Genomic DNA, 16,885 nt, shown 5'->3' with positions numbered 1-16,885 from the left:
TCCCTATACCAATGAAGGACTGCTGCAGTATAGGGCAGCGGTCAGCAGTAGTGCACGGCAACCCTATGTATTGTGGACCGATAGCGGTCCTTACAGAACAGCAGACTGTACTGCACTCAGGCCTATGTACCGTAGCACCCTATACCAAGTTACCAGTCCTTATAAGAACTTTTGTGGACCAAGCAGGTTGTGTGTTAGTGTTTAGCAGACTGTGCGTCAGTCCCTATACCGCTGAAGGACTGCTGCAGTATAGGGCAGCGGTCAGCAGTAGTGCACGGCAACCCTATGTATTGTGGACCGATAGCGGTCCTTACAGAACAGCAGACTGTAACGCACTCAGGCCTATGTACCGTAGCACCCTATACCAAGTTACCAGTCCTTATAAGAACTTTTGTGGACCAAGCAGGTTGTGTGTTAGTGATTAGCAGACTGTACGTCAGTCCCTATACCAATGAAGGACTGCTGCAGTATAGGGCAGCGGTCAGCAGTAGTGCACGGCAACCCTATGTATTGTGGACCGATAGCGGTCCTTACAGAACAGCAGACTGTAACGCACTCAGGCCTATGTACCGTAGCACCCTATACCAAGTTACCAGTCCTTATAAGAACTTTTGTGGACCAAGCAGGTTGTGTGTTAGTGATTAGCAGACTGTACGTCAGTCCCTATACCAATGAAGGACTGCTGCAGTATAGGGCAGCGGTCAGCAGTAGTGCACGGCAACCCTATGTATTGTGGACCGATAGCGGTCCTTACAGAACAGCAGACTGTAACGCACTCAGGCCTATGTACCGTAGCACCCTATACCAAGTTACCAGTCCTTATAAGAACTTTTGTGGACCAAGCAGGTTGTGTGTTAGTGTTTAGCAGACTGTGCGTCAGTCCCTATACCGCTGAAGGACTGCTGCAGTATAGGGCAGCGGTCAGCAGTAGTGCACGGCAACCCTATGTATTGTGGACCGATAGCGGTCCTTACAGAACAGCAGACTGTACTGCACTCAGGCCTATGTACCGTAGCACCCTATACCAAGTTACCAGTCCTTATAAGAACTTTTGTGGACCAAGCAGGTTGTGTGTTAGTGTTTAGCAGACTGTGCGTCAGTCCCTATACCGCTGAAGGACTGCTGCAGTATAGGGCAGCGGTCAGCAGTAGTGCACGGCAACCCTATGTATTGTGGACCGATAGCGGTCCTTACAGAACAGCAGACTGTAACGCACTCAGGCCTATGTACCGTAGCACCCTATACCAAGTTACCAGTCCTTATAAGAACTTTTGTGGACCAAGCAGGTTGTGTGTTAGTGATTAGCAGACTGTACGTCAGTCCCTATACCAATGAAGGACTGCTGCAGTATAGGGCAGCGGTCAGCAGTAGTGCACGGCAACCCTATGTATTGTGGACCGATAGCGGTCCTTACAGAACAGCAGACTGTAACGCACTCAGGCCTATGTACCGTAGCACCCTATACCAAGTTACCAGTCCTTATAAGAACTTTTGTGGACCAAGCAGGTTGTGTGTTAGTGATTAGCAGACTGTACGTCAGTCCCTATACCAATGAAGGACTGCTGCAGTATAGGGCAGCGGTCAGCAGTAGTGCACGGCAACCCTATGTATTGTGGACCGATAGCCGTCCTTACAGAACAGCAGACTGTACTGCACTCAGGCCTATGTACCGTAGCACCCTATACCAAGTTACCAGTCCTTATAAGAACTTTTGTGGACCAAGCAGGTTGTGTGTTAGTGTTTAGCAGACTGTGCGTCAGTCCCTATACCGCTGAAGGACTGCTGCAGTATAGGGCAGCGGTCAGCAGTAGTGCACGGCAACCCTATGTATTGTGGACCGATAGCGGTCCTTACAGAACAGCAGACTGTAACGCACTCAGGCCTATGTACCGTAGCACCCTATACCAAGTTACCAGTCCTTATAAGAACTTTTGTGGACCAAGCAGGTTGTGTGTTAGTGATTAGCAGACTGTACGTCAGTCCCTATACCAATGAAGGACTGCTGCAGTATAGGGCAGCGGTCAGCAGTAGTGCACGGCAACCCTATGTATTGTGGACCGATAGCGGTCCTTACAGAACAGCAGACTGTAACGCACTCAGGCCTATGTACCGTAGCACCCTATACCAAGTTACCAGTCCTTATAAGAACTTTTGTGGACCAAGCAGGTTGTGTGTTAGTGTTTAGCAGACTGTGCGTCAGTCCCTATACCGCTGAAGGACTGCTGCAGTATAGGGCAGCGGTCAGCAGTAGTGCACGTCAACCCTATGTATTGTGGACCGATAGCGGTCCTTACAGAACAGCAGACTGTAACGCACTCAGGCCTATGTACCGTAGCACCCTATACCAAGTTACCAGTCCTTATAAGAACTTTTGTGGACCAAGCAGGTTGTGTATTAGTGTTTAGCAGACTGTGCGTCAGTCCCTATACCGCTGAAGGACTGCTGCAGTATAGGGCAGCGGTCAGCAGTAGTGCACGGCAACCCTATCTATTGTGGACCGATAGCGGTCCTTACAGAACAGCAGACTGTACCGCACCCAAGCCTATGTACCGTAGCACCCTAGACAGACCAAGTTACCAGTCCTTATAAGAACTTTTGTGGAACAAGTGAGTTGTGAATGATTAGCAGACTGCAGCAGAAGGGCAGCAGTCAAGTATAATATTCTTTCTATATTTGGAAGAAAGAATATTATACGTGTACAAGCCTATTACCGTACCACTGATACCAGTCCTGAAAAGAACCTTTGTGGAACTAATAGTAACAGCAAGTCTTTAAAATTATCCTCACTGCCTGACACACTGCTTCCTGCCTGTCCCTATACAAATTGGCAAAAAAGAGTAGGCTGGAACGATTAGCTGGAACAGCTCTTTTGTGGACCTGATAGTAACAGCTAATGATGATGATGATGATGATGATGAAGAAAGACTAATCTGGCTGAGCTGTCCCTAAAATAGCAGCATACAGCGCTCTGTCCCTTTATCTAAACTGACAAAAGAAACTCAGGCTGCTGACCTAACACCTATACCAGTCCTGAAAAGAACTTTTGTGTACCAAATAGCTAGCGTTTTCTCTGTCCCTACTCCACACAGGATCCTTTCCCTACAGTGACAGAAGAAAGAATGTAAAATGGCCACCGGATCGGGTGTATTTATAGGTTAGGGGGAATGTCCAAGTGTCCATGAGCTGTCATGTCTCAATTGGTTGTCCTGTAACACATGATAAACGTGTCACGAAAGGTTAAAGTTCTTGTATACATTAAACACGTAAGTCCGCCGGGGCGAACGACGGAAAAAGGCGTTCGAACCCGCGGACGGCGAAAGTCGGAAATTCGCCGCGAAACGACCGCCGGGCGAACCGTTCGGCCATCACTACTAACCAGGCCCAACCCTGCTTAGCATCTGAGATCAGACGAGATGGGGTGCACTCAGAACAATATGGCCATCGATAAACTCTCTGGCCACTCTCAATCCTCTTGACAAATGCCAAGATGGTCACCTCGGCAAACAAGCAGAAAAATAAACAGGTCGTCGACGCCAACAACATATTTAAAAAAAGCCTACGGCACCTGGTATTCCCAGGCGGTCTCTCATCCAGGCACTAACCAGGCCCAACCCTGCTTAGAATCCAAGACTAGATGAGATCGGGCGCATTCAGGGTGATGTGGCCGAAGGCGACCTCTCTGGCCACTCTCAACTCTCTTGACAAACACCAAGATGGTCACCTCGGCAAACAAGCAGAAAAGTAAATAGGTCGTCGACGCCAACAACATATTAAAAAAACCTACGGCACCTGGTATTCCCAGGTGGTCTCCCATCCAGATACTAACCAGGCCAGACCCTGCTTAGAATCTGAGATCAGATGAGATCGGGCGCATTCAAGGTGATGTAGCCGTAGGCGAGCTCTCTGGCCACTCTCAACCCTTTTGACAAACGCCAAGATGGTCACCTCGGAAAACAAGCAGAAAAATAAACAGGTCATCGACGCCAACAACATATTAAAAAAAGCCTATGGCACCTGGTATTCCCAGGCGGTCTCCCATCCAAGTACTAACCAGGCCCAACACTGCTTAGCATCCGAGATCGGACGCATTCAGGGTGATTTAGCCGTAGGTGGGCTCTCTGGCCACTCTCAACCCTCTTGACAAACACCAAGATGGTCACCTCGGCAAACAAGTAGAAAAATAAACAGGTCGTCGACGATATCAACATATTAAAAAAGCCTACAGCACCAGGTATACCCAGGGGGTCTTCCATCCGGGTACTAACCAGGCCCAACCCTGCTTAGCATCTGAGATCAGACGAGATCGGGTGCACTCAGAACAATATGGCCATCGACAAACTCTCTGGCCACTCTCAACCCTCTTGACAAATGCCAAGATGGTCACCTCGGCAAACAAGCAGAAAAATAAACAGGTCGTCGACGCCAACAACATATTAAAAAAAAGCCTACGGCACCTGGTATTCCCAGGCGGTCTCTCATCCAGGCACTAACCAGGCCCAACCCTGCTTAGAATCCAAGACTAGATGAGATCGGGCGCATTCAGGGTGATGTGGCCGTAGGCGACCTCTCTGGCCACTCTCAACTCTCTTGACAAACACCAAGATGGTCACCTCGGCAAACAAGCAGAAAAATAAACAGGTCGTCGAAGCCAACAACATATTATAAAAAAGCCTACGGCACCTGGTATTCCCAGGCAGCCAGTGACAGACAGATGCTACTTGGATCCGAACTGTCCCCTCCCTCCCCTCTACCCAGTGCCAGACAGTCCTGGCCTCCTGGGGCCACAGCCGCTGCACTGCTTCCAGTTTACTTCTCTCCCGAGAAGGGAAGAGGATACCAGGTTAGTCACTAGTGTGTTATTAAGTTGCACTCTGCAATACCCTGCCAATACTCTGCAATACCCTGTCAATACTCTGCAATACATCCCCTGCCAATACTCTGCAATACCCTGCCAATTCTCTGCAATACATACCCTGCCAATACTCTGCAATACCCTGCCAATACTCTGCAATACCCTATCAATACTCTGCAATACCCTGCCAATACTCTGCAATGCAATACCCTGCCAATACTCTGCAATACATACCCTGCCAATACTCTGCAATACCCTGCCAATACTCTGCAATACCCTATCAATACTCGGCACTACCCTGCCAATACTCTGCAATGCAATACCCTGCCAATACTCTGCAATACATACCTTGCCAATACTCTGCAATACATACCCTGCCAATCCTCTGCAATACATACCCTGCCAATACTCTGCAATACCCTGCCAATACTCTGCAATACATAACCTGCCAATACTCTGCAATACATACCCTGCCAATACTCTGCAATACCCTGACAATACTCTGCAATACCCCACCGCAACTCTGCAATACATACCCGGCCAATACTCTGCAAAACCCTGCCAATACTCTGCAATACCCCACCAATACTATGCAATACATACCCTGCCAATACTCTGCAATACATAACCTGCCATTACTCTGCAATACCCTGCCAATACTCTGCAATACCCTGCCAATACTCTGCAATACATACACTGCCAATACTCTGCAATACATACCCTGCCAATACTCTGCAATACCCTGCCAATACTCTGCAATACCCTGCAAATACTCTGCAATACTCTGCAATACACTGCCAATACTCTGCAATACATACACTGCCAATACTCTGCAATACCCTGCCAATACTCTGCAATACCCTATCAATACTCTGCAATACCCTGCCAATACTCTGCAACACCCTGCCAATACTCTGCAATACCCCACCAATACTCTGCAATACATACCCTACCAATACTCTGCAATACATACCCTGCCAATACTCTGCAATACCCTGCCAATACTCTGCAATACTCTGCAATACCCTGCCAATACTCTGCAATACATACACTGCCAATACTCTGCAATACATACCCTGCCAATACTCTGTAGTACCCTGCTAATACTCTGCAATACCCTGCCAATACTCCGCAATTCCCTGCCAATACTCTGCAATACTCTGCAATATCCTGCCAATACTCTGCAATACATACCCTGCCAATACTCTGCAATACATACCCTGCCAATACTCCGCAATACATACCCTGCCAATACTCAGCAATACATACCCTGCCAATACTCTGCAATACCCTGCCAATATTCTGCAATACTCTGCAATACCCTGCCAATACTCTGCAATACATACCCTTTCAATACTCTGCAATGCAATACCCTGCCAATACTCTGCAATACATACCTTGCCAATACTCTGCAATACATACCCTGCCAATCCTCTGCAATACATACCCTGCCAATGCTCTGCAATACCCTGCCAATACTCTGCAATACATAACCTGCCAATACTCTGCAATACATACCCTGCCAATACTCTGCAATACCCTGACAATACTCTGCAATACCCCACCACAACTCTGCAATACATACCCGGCCAATACTCTGCAAAACCCTGCCAATACTCTGCAATACCCCACCAATACTATGCAATACATACCCTGCCAATACTCTGCAATACATAACCTGCCATTACTCTGCAATACCCTGCCAATACTCTGCAATACCCTGCCAATACTCTGCAATACATACACTGCCAATACTCTGCAATACATACCCTGCCAATACTCTGCAATACCCTGCCAATACTCTGCAATACCCTGCAAATACTCTGCAATACTCTGCAATACACTGCCAATACTCTGCAATACATACACTGCCAATACTCTGCAATACCCTGCCAATACTCTGCAATACCCTATCAATACTCTGCAATACCCTGCCAATACTCTGCAACACCCTGCCAATACTCTGCAATACCCCACCAATACTCTGCAATACATACCCTACCAATACTCTGCAATACATACCCTGCCAATACTCTGCAATACCCTGCCAATACTCTGCAATACTCTGCAATACCCTGCCAATACTCTGCAATACATACACTGCCAATACTCTGCAATACATACCCTGCCAATACTCTGTAGTACCCTGCTAATACTCTGCAATACCCTGCCAATACTCCGCAATTCCCTGCCAATACTCTGCAATACTCTGCAATATCCTGCCAATACTCTGCAATACATACCCTGCCAATACTCTGCAATACATACCCTGCCAATACTCCGCAATACATACCCTGCCAATACTCAGCAATACATACCCTGCCAATACTCTGCAATACCCTGCCAATATTCTGCAATACTCTGCAATACCCTGCCAATACTCTGCAATACATACCCTTTCAATACTCTGCAATACATACCCTGCCAATACTCTGCAATACCACACCAATACTCTCCAATACATACCCTGCAAATACTATGCAATACCCTGCCAATACTCTGCAATACATACCCTGCCAATACTCTGCAATACTTACCCTGCCAATACTCTGCAATACCCTGGCAATACTCTGCAATACATACCCTGCCGATACTTACCCTGCAATACTTACCCTGCCAATACTTACCCTGACAATACTCTGCAATACTTACCCTGCAATACCCAGCAATGCCCTGCCAATAATCTGCAATACCCAGCAATAATCTGCCATACCCTGCCAATACTTACCCTGCCAATACATATTCTGCTAATACCCAGCCATAGCCATCCATGCTCACCCAAAATATTATTGGGGCAGATATCGTGGATATTACAGTGGGGGAGATGTATATTACAGTGGGGGAGATGTATATTGCAGTGGGGACTATATGGTGGTGACATATTATTTGCTGATCCGAAAAATGATCCGATCCCTGACTCTGATCAAAGGAATGATCCGATCTGTGATATTTTCTAATTTGCTGTATTTGAATTTGGAACAGGGTGTAATTGTGTTAGAAATTCCCTGCGAGGGAAAGATCATCACCCATTGTGTTGATTATTCTGTTTGACAAGTTAACTTATTTTGTTTTTGTAAACTGGCACATTACAATAAATGTTGTACTGTATTTTCTGTGAAATATATATGCATATGAGCGTACCTTTTTTTTTGGTGGGGGAGTGAATCTTGGGTGGGAGTTCCCACACTTTTTTCCCCAGGACTTGACCCCTGCGTAGGTGAGCTCTCTGGCCACTCTCAACCCTCTTGACAAACGCCAAGATGGTCACCTCGGCAAACAAGCAGAAAAATATACAGGTCGTCGACGCCAACAACATATAAAAAAAAGCCTACGGCACCTGGTATGCCCAGGCGGCCTCCCATCCAAGTACAAACCAGGCCAGAACCTGCTTAGCATCTGAGATCAGACGAGATCGGGCGCATTCAGGGTGATATGGCCGTAGGTGAGCTCTCTGGCCACTCTCAACCCTCTTGAGATACACCAAGATGGTCACCTCGGAAAACAAGCAGAAAAATAAACAGGTTGTCAATGCCAACAACATATTAAAAAAAGCCTACGGAACCTGCTATTCCCATGCGGTCTCCCATCCAGGTACTATCAAGGCACGACCCTGCTTAGCATCCAAGATCAGACGAGATAGGGAGCATTAAGGGTGATGTGGACGTAGGCAAGCTTTGTGGCCACTCTCCACTCTCTTGGCAAATGCCAAGATGGTCACCTCGGCAAACAAGCAGAAAAATAAACAGGTCATCGACGCCAACAACATATTTAAAAAAAGCCTACGGCACCTGGTATTCCCAGGCAGTCTACCTTCCAGGTATTAACCAGGCCAGACCCTGCATAGAATCCGAGATAAGATGAGATCGGGCACATTCAGAGTGATGTGGCCGTAGGCAAGCTCTCTGGCCACTCTCAACCCTCTTGACAAACGCCAAGATAGTTACCTCGGCAAACAAGCAGAAAAATAAACAAGTTGTCGACGCCAACAACATATTAAAAAAAGCCTACGGCACCTGATATTTCAAGGCGGTCTCCCATCCAGGTACTAACCAGGTTCGACCCTGCTTAGCATCCGAGATCAGACAAGATCTGGTGCATTCAGGGTGATGTGGCTGTAGGCGAGCTCTCTGGCCACTCTCAACCCTCTTGACAAAAACCAAGATAGTCACCTTGGCAAACAAGCAGAAAAATAAACAGGTTGTCGACGCAAACAACATATTAATAAAAAAAAAAAAGGTATTCCCAGGCGGTCTCCCATCCAGGTACTAACCAAGCCCGACCCTGCTTAGCATCCGAGATCAGATCAGATTGGGTGCATTCAGTGTGATGTGGCCGTAGGTGAGGTCTCTGGCCACTTTCAACCCTCTTGACAAACGCCAAGATGGTCACCTCGGCAAACAAACAGAAAAATAAACAGGTCTTCGACGACAACAACATATTAAAACAAAGCCTAAAGCACTTCCAGGTACTAACCAGGCCCAACTCTGCTTAGCATCCAAGATCAGATGAGATTAGGCGCATTCAATGTGATGGGGCCGTAGGCGTGCTGTGAGGCCACTCTGAACCCTCTTGACAAACCCCACGATGGTCACCTCGGCAAACAAGCAGAAAAATAAACAGGTCGTCGACGCCAATAACATATTTTAAAAAAACTTACCGCACCTGGTATTCCCAGGCGGTCTCCCATCCAAGTACATACCAGGCCCAACCCTACTTAGCATCCGAGATCAGTCGAGATCGGGAGCATTCAGGGTGATGTGGCTGTAAGCGAGCTCTCTGGCCACTCTCAACCCTCTTGACAAACGCCATTGATAGTCACCTCGGCAAACAAGCAGAAAAATAAACAGGTTGTCGACGCCAACAACATATTAAAACAAAGACTAAAGCACCTGGTATTCCTAGGCAGTCTCCTATCCAGGTACTAACCAGGCCCGAACCTGCTTAGCATCCAAGATGAGATGAGCTCGGCGCATTCAGGGTGATGTGGATGTAGGTGAGCTCTCTAGCCGCTTTCAACCCACTTGACAAACGACAAGATAGTTACCTCGGCAAACAAGCAGAAAAATAAACAGGTCGTCGACGCCAACAACATATTAAAAAAGCCTACGGCACTTGGCATTCCCAGGTGGTTTCCCATCCAGGTACTAACCAGGCCCGACCCTGCTTAGCATCGGAAATTAACCAAAACTGGGCGCTTTCAGGGTCATGTGGCCATAGGCAAGCTCTTTGGCCACTCTCATCCCTCTTGACAAATGCCAAGATGGTCACCTCGGCAAACAAGCAGAAAAATAAACAGGTCGTTGACGCCAACAACATATTAAAAAAAAGCCTACGGAACCTGGTATTCCTAGGCGGTCTCCCATCCAGGCACAAACCAGGTCCGACCCTGCTTAGCATCCGAGATCAGAGGTCTCTGGCCACTTTCAACCCTCTTGACAAACGCCAAGAAAGTCACCTCGGCAAACAAGCAGAAAAATAAACAGGTCATCAACGCCAACAACATATTAAAACAAAGCCTAAAGCACTTAGGTATTCCCAGGCGGTCTCCCATCCACGTACTAATCAGGCCCAACTCTGCTTAGCATCCGAGATCAGACGAGATCAGGCGCGATCAGGCGCATTCAATGTGATGTGGCCGTAGGCATGCTGTGTGGCCACTCTCAACCCTCTTGACAAACGCCACGATCGTCACCTCGGCAAATAAGCAGAAAAATAAACAGGTCGTCGACGCCAACAACATATTTAAAAAAATCTTACGCCACCTGGTATTCCCAGGCGGTCTCCCATCCAAATACATACCAGGCCCAACGCTGCTTAGCATCCGAGATAAGTCGCGATCGGGCGCATTCAGGCTGATGTGGCCGTAAGCGAGCTCTCTGGCCACTCTCAGCCCTCTTGACAAACGCCATTGATAGTCACCTCGGCAAACAAGCAGAAAAATGAACAGGTCCTCGACGCCAACAACATATTAAAACAAAGACTGAGATCAGATGAAATCGGGGCGCATTCAGGGGGATTTGGCCGTAGGCGAGCTTTCTGGCCACTCTCAACCCTCTTGACAAACGCCAAGATGTTCACCTCGGCAAACAACCAGAAAAATAAATAGGTTGTCGAAGCCAACAACATATTAATAAAAAAAATATGGCACCTGGTATTCCCAGGTTATATCCCATCCAGGTACTAACCAGGCCCGACCCTGCTTAGCATCTGAGGTCAGCAAGATCAGGCGCATTCAGGGTGATGTGCCCATAGGTGAGCTCTCTGGCCACTCTCAACCCTCTTGACAAATGCCAAGATGGTCACCTCGGCAAACAAACAGAAAAATAAACAAGTCGTCGATGCCAACAACATATTAAAAAAAGCCTACAGCACCTGGTATTCCCAGGTGGTCACCCATCCAGGTACTAACCAGGTGCGACCCTGCTTAGCATCCGAGATCAGACATGATGGACTGCATTCAGGGTGATGTGGCTGTAGGCAAGTTTGATTGCCGCTCTCAACCCTCTTGACAAACTCCAAGATTTTCACCTCGGCAAACTAGCAGAAAAATAAAAAGGTCGTCAACGCCAACAACATATTAAAAAAAAGCCTACGGCATATGGTACTCCTAGGCGGTCTGCCATCCAGGTACTACCCAGTTCAGACCCTGCTTAGCATCCAAGATCAGATGAGATCGGGTGCATTCAGGGTGAAGTGGTTGTAGGAGAGCTCTCTGGCCACTATCAACCTTCTTGACAAAGGCCAAGAAGGTCACCTCGGCAAACAAGCAGAAAAATAAACAGGTCGTCGACTCCAACAACATATTAAAAAGAAGCCTATGGCACCTGGTATTCCCTATTGGTCTCCCATCCAGGTACTAACCAGGCTGGACCCTGCTTAGCATCTGAAATCAGATGAGATTGGGTGCATTCAGGGTGATGTGGCTGTAGGCAAGCTCTTTTACCACTCTCAACCCTCTTGACAAACGCCAAGATGGTCACCTCGCCAATCAAGCAGAAAAATAAACAGGTCGTCGACGCCAACAACATATTAAAAAATCACTACGGCACCCGGAATTCCAAGGCGGTCTCCCATCCAGGTACTAACCAGGCCCAACCCTGCTTATAATCCGAGATCAAATGAGATTGGGCACATTCAGGGTGATGTGGCTGTAGGCAAGCTCTCTGGCCACTCTCAACCCTCTTGACTAACGCCAAGATGGTCACCTCGGCAAACAAGCAGAAAAATAAACAGGTCGTTGAAGCCAACAACATATTAAAAAAAAACCCTACGGGACCTGGTATTCCCAGGCGGTCTCCCATCCAGGTACTATCCAGGCCCGACCCTGCTTGGCATCCGAGATCAGACAAGATAGGGCGCATTCAGGGAGATGTGGCCGTAGGGGAGCTCTCTGGCCAATCTCAACCCTCTTGACAAACTCCACGATTTTCACCTCGGCAAACTAGCAGAAAAATAAAAAGGTCGTCAACGCCAACAACATATTTAAAAAAAGCCTACGGCATATGGTACTCCTAGGCGGTCTGCCATCCAGGTACTACCCAGTTCAGACCCTGCTTAGCATCCAAGATCAGATGAGATCGGGTGCACTCAGGGTGAAGTGGTTGTAGGAGAGCTCTCTGGCCACTATCAACCCTCTTGACAAAGGCCAAGAAGGTCACCTCGCAAACAAGCAGAAAAATAAACAGGTCGTCGACTCCAACAACATATTAAAAAGAAGCCTATGGCACCTGGTATTCCCTATTGGTCTCCCATCCAGGTACTAACCAGGCCGGACCCTGCTTAGCATCTGAAATCAGACGAGATTGGGTGCATTCAGGGTGATGTGGCTGCAGGCAAGCTCTTTTACCACTCTCAACCCTCTTGACAAACGCCAAGATGGTCACCTCGCCAATCAAGCAGAAAAATAAACAGGTCGTCGACGCCAACAACATATTAAAAAATCGCTACGGCACCCGGAATTTCAAGGCGGTCTCCCATCCAGGTACTAACCAGGCCCAACCCTGCTTATAATCCGAGATCAAATGAGATTGGGCACATTCAGGGTGATGTGGCTGTAGGCAAGCTCTCTGGCCGCTCTCAACCCTCTTGACAAACGCCAAGATGGTCACCTCAGCAAACAAGCAGAAAAATAAACAGGTCGTTGACGCCAACAACATATTAAAAAAAAACCCTACGGGACCTGGTATTCCCAGGCGGTCTTTCATCCAGGCCCGACGCTGCTTGGCTTCCGAGATCAGACGAGATAGGGCGCATTCAGGGAGATGTGGCCGTAGGGGAGCTCTCTGGCCAATCTCAATCCTCTTGACAAATGCCAAGAAGGTCATCTCGGTAAACAAGCAGAAACATAAACAGGTCGTCGACGCCAACAACATATTAAAACAATGCCTAAAGCACCTGGTATTCCCAGGCGGTCTCCCATCCAGGTACTAAGCAGACCCAAACCTGCTTAGCATCCAAGATCAGACAAGATCGGGTGCATTCAGGGTGATGTGGCCGTAGGTGAGGTCTCTGGCCACTTTCAACCCTCTTGACAAATGCCAAGAAAGTCACCTCGGCAAACAAACAGAAAAATAAACAGGTCTAAAGCACTTCCGGGTACTAACCAGGCCCAACTCTGCTTAGCATCCGAGATCAGACGAGATCAGGCGCATTCAATGTGATGGGGCCGTAGGCGTGCTGTGAGGCCACTCTCAACCCTCTTGACAAACGCCACGATGGTCACCTCGGCAAACAAGCAGAAAAATAAACAGGTCGTCGACGCCAATAACATATTAAAAAAAACTTACGGCACCTGGTATTCCCAGGCGGTCTCCCATTCAAGTACATACCAGGCCCGACCCTGCTTAGCATCCGAGATCAGTCAAGATCTGAAGCATTCAGGGTGATGTGGCCATAAGCGAGCTCTCTGGCCACTCTCAACCCTCTTGACAAACGCCATTGATAGTCACCTCGGCAAACAAGCACAAAAATAAACAGGTTGTTGACACCAACAACATATTAAAACAAAGACTAAAGCACCTGGTATTCCCAGGCAGTCTCCCATCCAGGTACTAACCAGGCCCGAACCTGCTTAGCATCCAAGATCATATGAGCTTGGGCGCATTCAGGGTGATGTGGACGTAGGTGAGCTATCTAGCTGCTCTCAACTCACTTGACAAACGACAAGATAGTTACCTCGGCAAACAAGCAGAAAAATAAACAGGTCGTCAACGCCAACAACATATTAAAAAAGCCTCCGGCACCTGGTATTCCCAGGTGGTCTCCCATCTATGTACTAACCAGGCCGACCCTGCTTAGCATCTGAAATTAACCGAGACTGGGCGCATTCAGAGTCATGTGGCCGTAGGCGAGCTCTTTGGCCACTCTCATCCCTCTTGACAAATGCCAAGATGGTCACCTCGGCAAACAAGTAGAAAAATAAACAGGTTGTTGACGCCAACAACATATTAAAAAAAAGCCTACGGAACCTGGTATTCCCAGGCGGTCTCCCATCCAGGTACAAACCAGGTCCGACCCTGCTTAGCTTCCGAGATCAGATGAGATCGGGAGCATTCAGGGTGATGTGGCCGTAGGTGAGGTATCTGGCCACTTTCAACCCTCTTGACAAACGCCGAGAAAGTCACCTCGGCAAACAAGCAGAAAAATAAACAGGCCATCATCGCCAACAACATATTAAAACAAAGCCTAAAGCACTTAGGTATTCCCAGGCGGTCTCCCATCCACGTACTAATCAGGCCCAACTCTGCTTAGCATCCGAGATCAGACGAGATCAGCCGCATTCAATATGATGTGGCCATAGACATGCTGTGTGGCCACTCTCAACCCTCTTGACAAACGCCACGATCGTCACCTCGGCAAACAAGCAGAAAAATAAACAGGTCGTCTACGCCAATAACATATTAAAAAAAATCTTACGCCACCTGGTATTCCCAGGCGGTCTCCCATCCAAATACTTACCAGGTCCGACGCTGCTTAGCATCTGAGATCAGTCGAGATCGGGCGCATTCAGGCTGATGTGGCCATAAGTGAGCTCTCTAGCCACTCTCAACCCTCTTGACAAACGCCATTGATAGTCACCTCGGCAAACAAGCAGAAAAATGAACAGGTCCTCGACGCCAACAACATATTAAAACAAAGACTAAAGCACCTGGTATTCCCAGGCAGTCTCCCATCCAGGTACTAACCAGGCCCGAACCTGCTTGGTATCCGAGATTAGATGAGTTTGGGCGCATTCAGGGTGATGTGGCCGTAGGCGAGCTCTCTGGCCACTCTCAACCCTCTTGACAAAGAAAAAAGCCTACGGCATCTGGTATTCCCAGGCGGTCTCCCATCCATGTACTAACCAGGCCCGAACCTGCTTAGTATCCGAGATTAGATGAGTTTGGGCGCATTCAGGGTGATGTGGCCGTAGGCGAGCTCTCTGGCCACTCTCAACAAAGAAAAAAGCCTACGGCATCTGGTATTCCCAGGCGGTCTCCCATCCATGTACTAACCAGGCCTGACCCTGCTTAGCATCCATGACCAGATGAGATCAGGCGCATTCAGGGTGATACAGCTGTAGGCGAGCTCTCTGGCCACTCACAACCCTCTTGACAAACGCCAAGATAGTCACCTCGGCAAACAAGAAGAAAAATAAACAGGTCGTCTACGCCAACAACATATTAAAAAAAATCTTACGCCACCTGGTATTCCCAGGCGGTCTCCCATCCAAATACATACCAGGTCCGACGCTGCTTAGCATCTGAGATCAGTCGAGATCGGGCGCATTCAGGCTGATGTGGCCATAAGCGAGCTCTCTGGCCACTCTCAACCCTCTTGACAAACGCCATTGATAGTCACCTCGGCAAACAAGCAGAAAAATGAACAGGTCCTCGACGCCAACAACATATTAAAACAAAGACTAAAGCACCTGGTATTCCCAGGCAGTCTCCCATCCAGGTACTAACCAGGCCCGAACCTGCTTAGTATCCGAGATTAGATGAGTTTGGGCGCATTCAGGGTGATGTGGCCGTAGGCGAGCTCTCTGGCCACTCTCAACCCTCTTGACAAAGAAAAAAGCCTACGGCATCTGGTATTCCCAGGCGGTCTCCCATCCATGTACTAACCAGGCCTGACCCTGCTTAGCATCCATGACCAGATGAGATCAGGCGCATTCAGGGTGATACAGCTGTAGGCGAGCTCTCTGGCCACTCACAACCCTCTTGACAAACGCCAAGATAGTCACCTCGGCAAACAAGAAGAAAAATAAATAGGTTGTCGACGCCAACAACATATTAAAAAAAAGCCTACTTCACCTCTCCTCATGTTTACCATGCTTAGAACTGTCCCTGCACAAAGTGTCATTTTTGCAGGAAAAAAAGTCATTTAAAATCACTCGTGGCTATAATGAATTGTCGGCTCCCGTAAGACAGAGAAGTCATTGAAAGTCATTGATAATAAAAAATAAAAAAAGCATGGGTTCCCCAAATTCAATTACCGGGCCCTTCAGGCCTGGTATCGATTTTAAGGGGAACTCCACGCCAAATTGAAAAAAAAAAAAAAGCCGCGGAGTTCCCCCTAAAAATCCATACCAGACCCTTTATCCGAGCACGCAACCTGGCAGGCTGCAGAAAAAAAAGAGGGGGCTTAGAGAGCGCCCCCCTTCCTGAACCGTACCAGGCCACATGCCCTCAACATTGGAAGGATGCTTTGGGGGTCACAGACCCCTCAAAGCACCTTGTCCCCATGTTGATGAGGACAAGGGCCTCATCCTCACAATCCTGGCCGGTGGTTGTGGGGGTCTGCGGGCGGGGGGCTTATCAGAATGTGGAAGCCCCCTTTAACAAGGGGACCCCCAGATCCCAGCCCCCCCTGTTTGAAATGGTAAGGGGGTACAAAAGTACCCCTACTATTTCACAAAGAAAGTGTAAAAGAATGTTAAAAAAATAAAAACACACTTTTGAAAAAGTCCTTTATTAAAAATAAAAAAAATAAAAAAAAGATTCCAGCAGTGGTAATCCACTCTTGATATTCTGCGACAGATGATCATCCCTC

The 16,885-nt window shown here is 48.0% G+C and overlaps 1 non-coding gene and 24 pseudogenes across 1 annotated transcript; all 25 read right to left on the bottom strand.

Moving 5' to 3' along the window:
- Nucleotides 1–3,553: 3,553 nt before the first annotated feature.
- Nucleotides 3,554–3,672, bottom strand: LOC143979538 (5S ribosomal RNA; annotated as a pseudogene).
- A 105-nt stretch (nucleotides 3,673–3,777) lies between these two features.
- Nucleotides 3,778–3,896, bottom strand: LOC143979194 (5S ribosomal RNA; annotated as a pseudogene).
- Nucleotides 3,897–4,002: 106 nt separating this feature from the next.
- On the bottom strand, nucleotides 4,003–4,111 carry LOC143979684 (5S ribosomal RNA; annotated as a pseudogene).
- A 105-nt stretch (nucleotides 4,112–4,216) lies between these two features.
- On the bottom strand, nucleotides 4,217–4,335 carry LOC143979386 (5S ribosomal RNA; annotated as a pseudogene).
- Nucleotides 4,336–4,442: 107 nt separating this feature from the next.
- LOC143979388 (5S ribosomal RNA) lies at nucleotides 4,443–4,561 on the bottom strand (annotated as a pseudogene).
- A 3,616-nt stretch (nucleotides 4,562–8,177) lies between these two features.
- LOC143979382 (5S ribosomal RNA) lies at nucleotides 8,178–8,296 on the bottom strand (annotated as a pseudogene).
- A 106-nt stretch (nucleotides 8,297–8,402) lies between these two features.
- Nucleotides 8,403–8,521, bottom strand: LOC143979635 (5S ribosomal RNA; annotated as a pseudogene).
- A 332-nt stretch (nucleotides 8,522–8,853) lies between these two features.
- LOC143979051 (5S ribosomal RNA) lies at nucleotides 8,854–8,972 on the bottom strand (annotated as a pseudogene).
- A 530-nt stretch (nucleotides 8,973–9,502) lies between these two features.
- On the bottom strand, nucleotides 9,503–9,621 carry LOC143978382 (5S ribosomal RNA; annotated as a pseudogene).
- Nucleotides 9,622–11,212: 1,591 nt separating this feature from the next.
- Nucleotides 11,213–11,331, bottom strand: LOC143979193 (5S ribosomal RNA; annotated as a pseudogene).
- Nucleotides 11,332–11,664: 333 nt separating this feature from the next.
- On the bottom strand, nucleotides 11,665–11,783 carry LOC143979610 (5S ribosomal RNA; annotated as a pseudogene).
- A 106-nt stretch (nucleotides 11,784–11,889) lies between these two features.
- On the bottom strand, nucleotides 11,890–12,008 carry LOC143979517 (5S ribosomal RNA; annotated as a pseudogene).
- Nucleotides 12,009–12,116: 108 nt separating this feature from the next.
- Nucleotides 12,117–12,235, bottom strand: LOC143979001 (5S ribosomal RNA; annotated as a pseudogene).
- Nucleotides 12,236–12,567: 332 nt separating this feature from the next.
- On the bottom strand, nucleotides 12,568–12,686 carry LOC143979805 (5S ribosomal RNA; annotated as a pseudogene).
- A 106-nt stretch (nucleotides 12,687–12,792) lies between these two features.
- On the bottom strand, nucleotides 12,793–12,911 carry LOC143979770 (5S ribosomal RNA; annotated as a pseudogene).
- A 323-nt stretch (nucleotides 12,912–13,234) lies between these two features.
- Nucleotides 13,235–13,353, bottom strand: LOC143979505 (5S ribosomal RNA; annotated as a pseudogene).
- Nucleotides 13,354–13,631: 278 nt separating this feature from the next.
- Nucleotides 13,632–13,750, bottom strand: LOC143979392 (5S ribosomal RNA; annotated as a pseudogene).
- A 108-nt stretch (nucleotides 13,751–13,858) lies between these two features.
- LOC143979708 (5S ribosomal RNA) lies at nucleotides 13,859–13,977 on the bottom strand (annotated as a pseudogene).
- Nucleotides 13,978–14,307: 330 nt separating this feature from the next.
- Nucleotides 14,308–14,426, bottom strand: LOC143976694 (5S ribosomal RNA). Its single transcript, XR_013272991.1, has one exon. It is a non-coding gene; the product is annotated as a 5S ribosomal RNA (ribosomal RNA).
- Nucleotides 14,427–14,533: 107 nt separating this feature from the next.
- LOC143979848 (5S ribosomal RNA) lies at nucleotides 14,534–14,653 on the bottom strand (annotated as a pseudogene).
- A 107-nt stretch (nucleotides 14,654–14,760) lies between these two features.
- Nucleotides 14,761–14,879, bottom strand: LOC143979825 (5S ribosomal RNA; annotated as a pseudogene).
- A 267-nt stretch (nucleotides 14,880–15,146) lies between these two features.
- On the bottom strand, nucleotides 15,147–15,265 carry LOC143979650 (5S ribosomal RNA; annotated as a pseudogene).
- A 31-nt stretch (nucleotides 15,266–15,296) lies between these two features.
- On the bottom strand, nucleotides 15,297–15,415 carry LOC143979777 (5S ribosomal RNA; annotated as a pseudogene).
- A 334-nt stretch (nucleotides 15,416–15,749) lies between these two features.
- On the bottom strand, nucleotides 15,750–15,868 carry LOC143979794 (5S ribosomal RNA; annotated as a pseudogene).
- A 40-nt stretch (nucleotides 15,869–15,908) lies between these two features.
- Nucleotides 15,909–16,027, bottom strand: LOC143979775 (5S ribosomal RNA; annotated as a pseudogene).
- Between the last annotated feature and the right edge of the window lie 858 nt (nucleotides 16,028–16,885).

Source organism: Lithobates pipiens, unplaced genomic scaffold (genome assembly GCF_037356315.1).
Source record: "Lithobates pipiens isolate NorthernLeopardFrog02 unplaced genomic scaffold, aLitPip1_a1.2 Scaffold_13, whole genome shotgun sequence".
Taxonomy (NCBI): domain Eukaryota; kingdom Metazoa; phylum Chordata; class Amphibia; order Anura; family Ranidae; genus Lithobates; species Lithobates pipiens.
The sequence above is the reverse complement of the archived record's forward strand: the minus strand, read 5'-3'. Positions and strand labels throughout refer to the sequence as shown.